The sequence below is a fragment of the Microtus oregoni genome, unplaced genomic scaffold (genome assembly GCF_018167655.1).
Source record: "Microtus oregoni isolate MIOR12 unplaced genomic scaffold, Mior012 000018F_ref0000195, whole genome shotgun sequence".
Classification (NCBI taxonomy): Eukaryota; Metazoa; Chordata; class Mammalia; order Rodentia; family Cricetidae; genus Microtus; species Microtus oregoni.
Window position 1 is genome coordinate 30,352,643 of NW_024543077.1, and position 10,730 is coordinate 30,363,372.

A 10,730-nucleotide genomic window follows, 5' to 3' on the forward strand; every position below is an offset into this window, starting at 1 on the left:
ACCTGCAAGGAAAGAGAAGAAGTTATCAAAAGCCTTCCAGCCAAAAAAAAAAAAAAAAAAAAAAAGCCTAGGGCAAGGCAGTTTCAGTTCAGAATTCTGTCAGAACTAAGAACTAATAACTATACTCAAAGGATCCGCATAATAGAAATAGAAGTAAGGGCCGGGCGACGGTGGCGCACGCCTTTAATCCCAGCACTTGGGAGGCAGAGGCAGGTGGATCTCTGTGAGTTCGAGACCAGCCTGGTCTACAAGAGCTAGCCAGGACAGGCTCCAAAGCCACAGAGAAACCCTGTCTCGAAAAACCAAAAAAAAAAAAAAAAAGAAAAAGAAAAAGAAATAGAAGTAAGATTGCCAAACCCCTTTTATGATGATACAGTTACTCTTATACCAAACCATACAAAGGTTCAACCAAGGAGAATTCCAGACCCATCTTACTGATGAACATAGAGGCAAAAATACTCAATAAAATACTAGAAAATAACATCCAAGAACACATTAACAAAAAATCATTTACCATGATGAAGTCAGTTTCATCTCAGAGATGCAAGTACGGTTCAACATACAAAAATCTATTAAGAATCCTGCCCTCTAAAATATCCAAATTATGTTAAAAAAAAATCCTGTCCTCTTTAAGTTCCTCTCCTAACATCTTTTAAGAGTGAACAACAGCCAGGCAGTGGTGGCACACACCTTTAATCCCAGCACTTGGGAGGCAGAGGCAGGCGGATCTTTGTGAGTTCAAGACCAGCCTGGTCTACAAGAGCTAGTTCCAGGACAGGCTACAAAACCACAGAGAAACCCTGTCTCGAAAAGCTAAAAAAAAAAAAAAGAAAAAAAAAAAGAGAACAACAATATGGCAGTATAGGCCAAATTAACCCTTTTCTCCTAATCCTGGGTTTTGGTCATCGTATTTCATCACAACAATAGAAACCACAATTAAGACACCATGTGTGGTTGATATGTATGAGAGACCTGCTATTTTCTAAAGGTAAACAAAGAAGAGAGATTTGGGGGAAGGTTGGGACAGAGAGCAATGGTGGGAGGAAAGACTGCAGTCAAGATGAAAGAATAAATAAAAGACAAATGAAAGAGAGGAATGAGGAAAACTGAGGGAAGATTGGGTCAAGGAAAGGTGAAAATTTAGCAGGGCAAATGACAAATCTTGTGGCTCTATCTCAGGTACATGGGCTTTATTTCCAAAGAGCTTAGAAAGTTCTGTACCTGCTGAAGCATTAATCTAATTGACATTTAACAATGAGAAATCAGGAGTCAGAGAGCAGGGTAAGAAACTGAAAGATCAGAGAAGCAGTTAACCAGCAAATTGTGACTACCACCTCTTCAGTCTCTCCATGTTAGTAAAGTGCTAATATTCTCTTAGGCCTGCCTTAGGAATCCTGACTCCTATCTGCCCAAAGTCCTCCAAACCTCTATGGTAAATTTTGGTCAGGTAGTGATTAGCTCTGCTGTAATGCTTAGCAGGCTTTATTATCAGAATATAATCAATATATCACACATTTCCCTATTTGTCTTATTAAAAGGTGAAGGTTTTAACTAACACAGTAAAGCTATATACACTAAATACAATAACTATATATGATATATACAGAGGAGAATTATACTAACAATGTCCAATCCATTTGCATTTGGTAAATTTAGAGAAAATGTTTGATCATCTATCCTATCTTAGTAAGCCCAAGGTGTTGTACCTAAAGTACTTTTTATCCTAACTGGTATTACTAACCTTAAATAATATTTCTGCCTCTTAGCCTTATATACATTATACATTTTTTAATTCATTTTTTTCAATTTGTTAACATGCATAATTACAATTATTGAGCTTTTAGCTCCATCAGAGAACTCAGAGGGATATAATATTCCCTGAGTAAACAGGAAGTATAAAGCAAACAACATTTAAAATGAAGAAACAAGGGCTGGAGAGATGGCTCAGTGGTTAAGAGCACTGACTGCTCTTCCAGAGGTCCTGAGTTCAATTCCCAGCAACCACATGGTGGCTCACAGCCATCTGTAATGAGATCTGGTGCCCTCTTCTGGCATGCAAGCATACATGGAAGGAATGTTGTATACATAATAAATAAATAAATCTTTAAAAAAAAAAATGAAGAAACAACACCACCTGTCTATGTAAAATAAATTTTTGTCAGGCTATAGTGGTGCATGCCTTTAATCCCAGCACTTTCATCGCAGAGGCAGATATATCTCACTAAGTTAGAGGCAAGCCTGTTCTACAAAGTGAATTGAGGAAAGCCAGAGGAATCTGTCTTTTAAAAAAAAAGGAAACAAAATGTCTTTTTGTTTCACCTTGAAAACACACCTAACATGATTATAATAAGTGACTGTTAGGCCAATTTATTCTTTTGAAGAGGATATTTTATTTGGATGATGTGTTATTTTTTAGTTACCTCGGTTGTCTGTCATGGCCCGTGAGGGTCCAACATAAATTCCCTAATTCCTTCAACCGGCTGGAACGGAGTCGCAAGGAAAAGAACCGACACAGCTTACACCATCATCATGGAAAAGGCCAGATCGCTGTTTATTCTCCAAACATTTTATATACCCACACCAAATTTAGTGGGGAGGGGGAAAACCAATTATGCCATCACATAGGCAACCAGGTGCCTTGGCTCAAGTCACATCTGCATCTAGCAGTCAGGTAGGCCCTGAATTAGCATCTCTATAAGACATCCTTCCAAATTACAAAAGGAAGGAAGCACCAAATATCTGAACTCTTAAGTCATCAGCTTCAGTCAAACATCTCTTCTCAGGTAATCCACATTTTAACAAAAGAAGCTAGGAGCAGGCATCCTGGCCTTTGTTAAGGGCAGAGACAGCTTGTCTGCAGAGCTACATGGTCAGCTCGGACCGGGCTAATGGCTTTTGTGCCATATCGAAATATGGGCCCACAGTTGTCTAGTGGTTTTTAGATTCCTTAGATCAATGTTTTCATACTTTTGTAAAGACAAAACAAAACTCTGCCATAACCCTATCTTTATGAAGATTTATTGTTGGAAATTATATTTAATCAAAAGGAAGACATCTGTTAATCTTACGAATTAGTTAAGATTGAATGGCAATGCTCTCTGATGAACTACTGTTTCTTTTATTCAAGAGATTTTTTATTTATTTATTTATTTACTTATTTATTAAAGATTTCTATCTCCTCCCCGCCACCACCTCCCATTTCCCTCCCCCTCCCCCAGTCAACTCCCCCTCCATCATCAGCCCGAAGAGCAGTCTCAAGAGATCTTTTTGTTTGAAGCTAATCTTTAAGGATTGAAGTGGTATCTATAACTTTATTCCCCAATTTAATACATATCGTGGTTTTTATTCTGAATGCAATGTATCTTTAAAGCATACAGGTTGGTTAATTTAGCAGGGCTTTTTTATTATCTAAGGTCTCCCCACAGCTGTTGTTTCCTTTTTACTAGCATTTAAAACTGTAAAAGTTAATAATCTATTCTGTAACCTATCTTTATGGCCTTAATTACTCCTTTCTGCTAACTGAGCATATATTTTAAGATGCCTGATGAAGTGTTAATCTAATTAATCTTTTTCAATCCCAAAACAACCTAAAAATGGTTTAAAATCTGCTTCCTGCTACATGGCATAGAGCAGAATATGTGGATTGTGCCCTATCTACCTGTCTACCACATTGCACACCTGAGAAATCTCTGCACATCAGAAACTCCTTTTGTCCCCTGGAACTAAGCTTCACTGGATCCCACCATTGCAGCTAGTGGTAACACCATGTTAAAAGCACTCTACTCTACTATTGCTCTACCAGGTCCTAAACAATTTGTAATATTTATAACACAAACCTGAAACTGGAATGCAATATTCAGAACTTCTAGAAACTAAACCTTCAGTTTTCTAATCTCTCTTCCCACTGCACAGCAAAAGCAGTGCCCATGTGTGTACTCTGGACAGAGATACAACCAGCATCATTTCCTTCCATTCCAGGGCTGTAGTATTTATATACACAAAGAGGCTCAGAGAACAAGGGCCACTGCCAATATGAACCACATGGACCAACATAACTGCAGTCTAGCTCATGGTACTTCCAAGTCTCAGCAGAAATGACATTTCAACAGACCTGCTCTGAACATGCCCCACTCATTACAGGATTGCTTATGGTCTTCCTTACCACCCCCTACAGCAGAGACAGAAGAGAATCATGGAAAGAACTGACAAACTGTCTGCCACTAGTACTCTCGATGTCTAACCCTTCCTAGAATCCCTCACTGGCTAGGGCCACTCAGCTAGGCCTCTCAATATTAGCAGCTCCTCTACAGGAGGATCAGAGATCAAATGACTCAGACAGCACAATCCTTCCAGTGCTGCCCTCCCAGCCCAGCAGACAGGGCCCCAGTTTAGACAGTTTGTATTTAGTACACATTTTCCCACTCTACTAGAGCACAGGGTCCTTTGTGTGCACATTCCATTACATACCCACTCTCCAGTTCAGCCATCCTACTGCCTCAGAGATGGAAAATCCTGCAGACAAACAGGTCACATTCATAACATAACTAATGTAACTGTGTAACTGTGGTTACTTTGTAACTGTTGTTAAAGAAGAACAGACAGGGAATTAGAAAACAATCCAGGTATCTTAGGGCTTGGAGGCAGCAAGGAGAATGTAAATATGATGTAGTTGTCATCTCAAAAACGATTTTGAAAACTTGAGACAGACTTTATGGTCATGTACTCCAGAGACTAGGGATTTGTATTAAAGCACATTAAATTTTTTTTCATGTATTTTCTCAAAAGATCAATGTCTTAATAGAGAAAAGTCCTGTTAAGTAGGGCCACAACATTTTACCCTGATTCTTGTAGATGAACTACTGTAAATATAGCAATTAGGTTTAAAGATAAGGTCACTCCCTTTCCCAGATTCCTTTTTGCGCTGGTCTGTGGACTGCAAACAATGGTCAATCAGGACATTCATAGAGCATCTACAATTGACTACCTGATTCCACAGAGCTAATCTCAACGACTTATGAAGGAGGAAAGCTCTCACCCTCAGTCTGACCTTTCCCTTCCTGTGCTGCTTCTCCACCAGCTTCACTAAACTCCTCCCCCTATTGTGGTCTGAGGACAGAAAGAATGCTCCATATGCAAATCCTTTCCCTGCAATTGTAATGCATAGTCAACTACATGCCTCACATGCATAATTTTAAAACTGTGAGGTGGTGCGATCCTTTTTGAAAGGAATTTTGAAAGTGTATCATACAGGACAGCAAGGTCATTGCCCTGGACAGCAGCAGACCTAGGGCACCTGAGTCAACATAAGAGAACTTGTCTCAGAAACTATTTTTCAAACAGGGTGGAAATGCAGCTGTTCTAGAATTAACATGCCTTTTTATTAACAAATCACTTCACACATTTAGGGTGCCAACCTGTAATGCCTCCTTGAAAGGCTTGATAGAGGTTGTTCTTTGATATGGAGATATGCATGGTGTCTGGTTTTAAATCAGTGGTGGCTTCTTTGTTTGTAATGGTTTGGAGCCAAATATCTGGACAATCCAGTTGAGCAATGTGTACCCTAGCAACCTAAAGTCTAAGAGCCCTGTTTAAAACACATTTATTTCTGGGTGATGTAGAGGCAGCCCTCCCTCAGCTAATTCTACTTTCTGAGACTGAACTATTTCCAAGGCATTGGAAAATTCTTTACATCAGCAATTATCCTCTTCTACATTGCGGATTAGAAGTGCAGCGCTATCCAACAGGTGAGATGCCTTAATACCGTCCACATAGTTAAATATAAATGGAGATTGTATGTAAGGATGAATGCAAAGTGCTCAATATCAAGAAGATACTTGAGAAAGTAGGCTTCTCCGACTTTAGCACTTTAAAGTTGACAAGAAAGATGTTTGTACACACAGCACCCTGCTCCCAATTCTCTAAGCGGATTAAGCCCAAAGCACAAAGTTATTCAGAGTTCCATACCTAGGTCTAGGAATTAACAAAGACCGCATGGGACTTCACAATGCAGGGAATCTGGCGGTAGGTTCCCACGTGGATCCCAGGAGGACGCACCACGCTGTCTCCCGCACCTCACCCTCTGCTCCTCCCATCTGGAGACAGCATTCCCTCACTCACCATGTTGTGGTTTCTCAGCTTGCCAAATCTCTCAGTTTATCAACTTCCTGCAGCAGTAACTTCACCTCAACACAGGGAACCACCCGTGCCTACTCCTCTGCAAAATCGAGACTAAATGCGGATGCCCGGAAGAGCCCTGCAGAACATCTGACTGGCAGGTCACCTGGAGGGCCTGATTGGCTTGTGAGACCTGAGTGACAAGAACACCTCCCACAGGACTGAAGAGGACGTAAAGAGACAGCACAGATATTTCAGGCCATTCCATCCACCTGAGTCAAATATCTTTTCTTGATTGGCCAAGATATGCACTTCAATAGCCCTTGCTCCTGGCTATAAAAGCCAACACCATCATAATCTTGCACTCCATAGGAACTTTCCCTTTTGCCTCCAGAATACGACGTGGCCAGTTAGCTTGTACAGTGCACTGTGCTGTGCTTGGTGAGTGTGGGGCTTTCCTGTCCCACGGGGGAAAGAATGCCCAGAATATTAACAGCTAAAGAGAGTTTTTAAGGTCACAAAAGGAGATGTTTGTTCTGTGGCTTCATGCTGAGGTCAGATGAACTGAAGGTACTTTTTACATGGTTTTCACAGGGATTCACACAACAGAAAAGAGAAAAGCAGGAGCCAGATCTCAATCAAGATGATTTGTCTTGTGCTGGAGAGATGGCTCAGTGGTTAAGAGCATTGCCTGCTCTTCCAAAGGTCCTGAGTTCAGTTCATGGCAAACACATGGCGACTTACAACTATCTGTAATGAGGTCTGGTGCCCTCTTCTGGGCTGCATACATACAGACAGACAATTGTATACATAACAAATAAATAAGTAAATATTTTTAAAAAAAGATGATTGGTCTTTCCCCCATCGGAAAGCTGAATGATGACTCCATTGTTTATGGGTTTTATTCCTTAAATTCGAAGCAAACTCCAGGAATATGAATAATAATAAAAAGAGTAGTGTTCATGGAAATGTGAATATGTAGAGAATAATTGAGCTAGAAAAATGTCTTCATGAGCACTATTGTTAGCCAGGACATCTCCCTCCATGGTCAGGTGGATAAAATATACAACTGCAGTATTCAAGATTCTCTACATGAACAGGACAGGTAGAATGAATCTCAACATGTAAATAAAAAGTGGGACTAGTAGAATGTCTCATGAGCTGTGTTTCAGGTTGTCTTAAAATAGCTACTTATAATAGAAGAATCCAGTAGATTTTGCTTCTCAGCCTTTTCCCAAAGATCAAGTCAAGAATCCAGTAGTTGTTCAGCCCATGAGGCTTGATGTCTCAACTGATTTTAAGTATTCACCAGGGGGTGGAGAGATGGCTCAGTGGTTAAGAGCATTGCCTGCTCTTCCAAAGGTCATGAGTTCAATTCCCAGCAACCACATGGTGGCTCACAACCATCTGTAATGAGATTTAGTGCCCTCTTCTGGCCTGCGGACACACACACACAGAATATTGTATATATAATAAATAAATAAATATTTAAAAAAAAATAAGTATTCACCAAAATTTCAAAGAAGTAGTCTCTAGTACTAGTAAAGGAATGAGCTTGGTAGCCAGAGCAAGTTGATAAAAAAGAGACTTTTCTACTTCAATATACTTTATATGCAATTGCTGCCACCAGAAGGTGAGAAGGTTAAAATTAGATCATAATCTTGTTTGATTCAGATTTTCTTGCTTTTGTGATTTAAGACAGGATTTTTCTGTGTTGGTGTGGAACTCATTCGGTAGGCCAGACTGGTCTCAAACTCAGAAAATCCCAGTGCCTCTTGTTGTGCCCAGATTATGACCACCAGAGAGAGACCACCAGATAGGTCCAGTCTGTAATAAGCAAGGTTTAATCAGCATAATACAAACATGTTTGGAACTCATCTCCATCCCCCTTACAGCAAAGTAGAGAGGAGTTGTAGCTCCTCTGTGGGGTAAGCCTTTAGAGAAATAACTACAAAGAGAATCTTTGACACTGCTTTGGCATGGGTACAAGGACTTTTGCTCCCTCCCATTCTGTTAAGTCAGCTTTCTCCTTGTTCTTAGAGCAAGGCCCCTGTTCTTGAGTTAGGCCATCTTTATCAGTCTGTACCAGGTGGCTGGGTGGGCTGAGCTAAGTGACCTTGTGCTTGGAGTCTCCCGGGTGGGAGAGGGGAATGCCACTATCTTCCTGGGAAAACATTCTGCTGGGAAATTTCTTTTTGCCCCTTTGAGAATAAGGGGTGAGGGTTCCACATACCCCACTCCTTTTGGTCCTAAGCTCAATCATGGGCTGGCTTTGCTAACATTGGCCAAATTGTCTTTTACAATTACAGAATTGTTTTTTATGGTTTTTTTTTTTTTACTTAGCATTTTAACCAGGGATAATTGGATGATGTATTCTTTTAACTGCTTCTAGCTGGCTTTAGGGCGTTGTTGATAAGGGTTAACAAAGGTGAATGAAATGCTAGTCAAAAAGAGAAAATTTTAGAAACGTTTGGTTTGTGGACTTTGTTGAAGAGGCAGGGAGCACTTACATCGACTAGACTGGTCCACATCAGTTTTTAACAAGTCCATGGTCCACAGTCATTTGGAGCAGGTTGTAGTAAGCAATTGATGCTTGTTTTTATCCACCAACCAAGGCAAAACCTGTTGAAACAAATTTAAACTAGGAACAGAAGTTAATACATTTGAAACTTTTAGGCCCATATTAAAATTCATATTATAGAAATAGCAAATAACAGATATCTATAAAACAGTAAAAATAGACTTATACCTTTGAGTCCCAGCAAAAAGACAGAAAATCCTGAGCTTGTAACCTAACTAGTATATAGTCATTGTTTTATTGTTTATGAACTTTTATATCCTCAGATTTTATATATAATGAGCTAACAAGCTGGCTATAGCTTTGTGTAAGTATCTGGATATCCTTTTTGCTCTTAAATTGATATTATAGCTGGCCTAGCCATTAATACAGAAATCTTAGAAGGATAAATAAATTATATTTAAATACAGACAAACGGAAAAATGACAGAGACCAGCCCATATAAAGTCATACCCAGGTCTCCATAGCACTGGAGGCAGACGTATCAGAACAGCAGGCTTTACCAGACCTCTATGGTGATTGGTTACTGTGGAAGAGTGATGTGGAAAAGACTGACCTTATTTTGTCTAGGCAAAAGTGGTGCAATCAATTCTCCAAGGTTCTACTGTTTGTTCACAGTCTGGGCTGGGTCCTGACAGCCAGTGCTGTACTGGGGGTCATGGTTCCCAGTGGTCAGCATAATTGTTATCCAGGTGGAGACATTGTGGGGTCCCATAGTCTTCTTTGGAGACCTTGGGTCACTGTTAGGATCTCAGGGTCTCTGTCTGACACAACCTTTTTAAATTTTATTTTAAATGCCATTTTTATAGATCTCTGAAGTATTTGGGGCTGCTTAGGTATCTCTCATTAGACAGATTTTATTTTAAATTACTTGTTTTAAGCTTTGGAACATATATAGGGGACTAAATAAGGCTTATCCCTGCATTTATATTAGTACTTTGAGGATGATTGATTATTAACTAGTATTTTTAACAGAGCAGAATTATATACCATATTTTTGTCAGCTTGAACCTTTAAATTAATGATTTTAGCAAAGACAATGAGAATAAAATCTAAATATTAACAATATGAAACATTTTATAAGCATATATGTTTTATAACCTAATTTATTGTAGCTGATGTTTTTGGTGACTATCACTTGGCATTGGTGTTTTTTCTCGTAACTTTTTTTGGGGAGTCTAGTCCCAGCTATTCTGGGTGGTAACTGACAATCTTATATATCAATAAAGAACAGCATAAAACAGTTTCTAACATTATATATATCAAAAAGACATTTAAATTTTTGTGAACCCAAATCTAATGACCAGAGCTCAGAGAAAAATTACAAGTACAAAACTTATAATTATCAAAGGCTAATTTTTTAATAAAACATACAAATGTTCTTAAGAAATAAACATGACGTTTTAACAAAACAAACAGAATTTAAAATAAACAGAATTAAACGTTAAACATTTAGGTACAAGAAAGTACAGCAAACATCTATTGGCCTTTTATAATGTTTTTTATATCTTTTGTGACTTTTTATATACCTTTTGTAATTTTTTATAACCCATTTTTCCCCTGTGGAAACAAAAGCATTTTTAGACATAATGTATCTTTGAAATTTATTTTTAAATCAATATTTTTTAAAGTTACAGGTTGATAAAATTTAAAACTTCTTGTAAGCAATATCAGGACAGGAAAGGGTTAAGAGGAGAAACTGCTGGGCAGCAAAAGAACCTTGAGTGTTATCACACTAAAGAACTTGGCTCAGACAAGAAAAGAGGCACAGAGAGTGTCCTTGGCTGCCAAAGCTTTTGTAAAAGAGTTTTTTTTAACCTTTTTTTGACCTTGATCTCAGATTCTCTGTTTTACATTTACCCAGGTTTTTAATTGCAAGCAGTCAATTCCATGTCACGCGCCTGCATGTCCCTCTCTCCTGTCAAAGCAAAGGCCCTCAAGATACAGAGAGAGAACAAGGGAAAGGGGGCTGCCCTGTTCTGCTGCAGCCAGCCTCTCTGGCACTAGCTCCACCTCCTGTCTTCTGAAGAGGCATTCC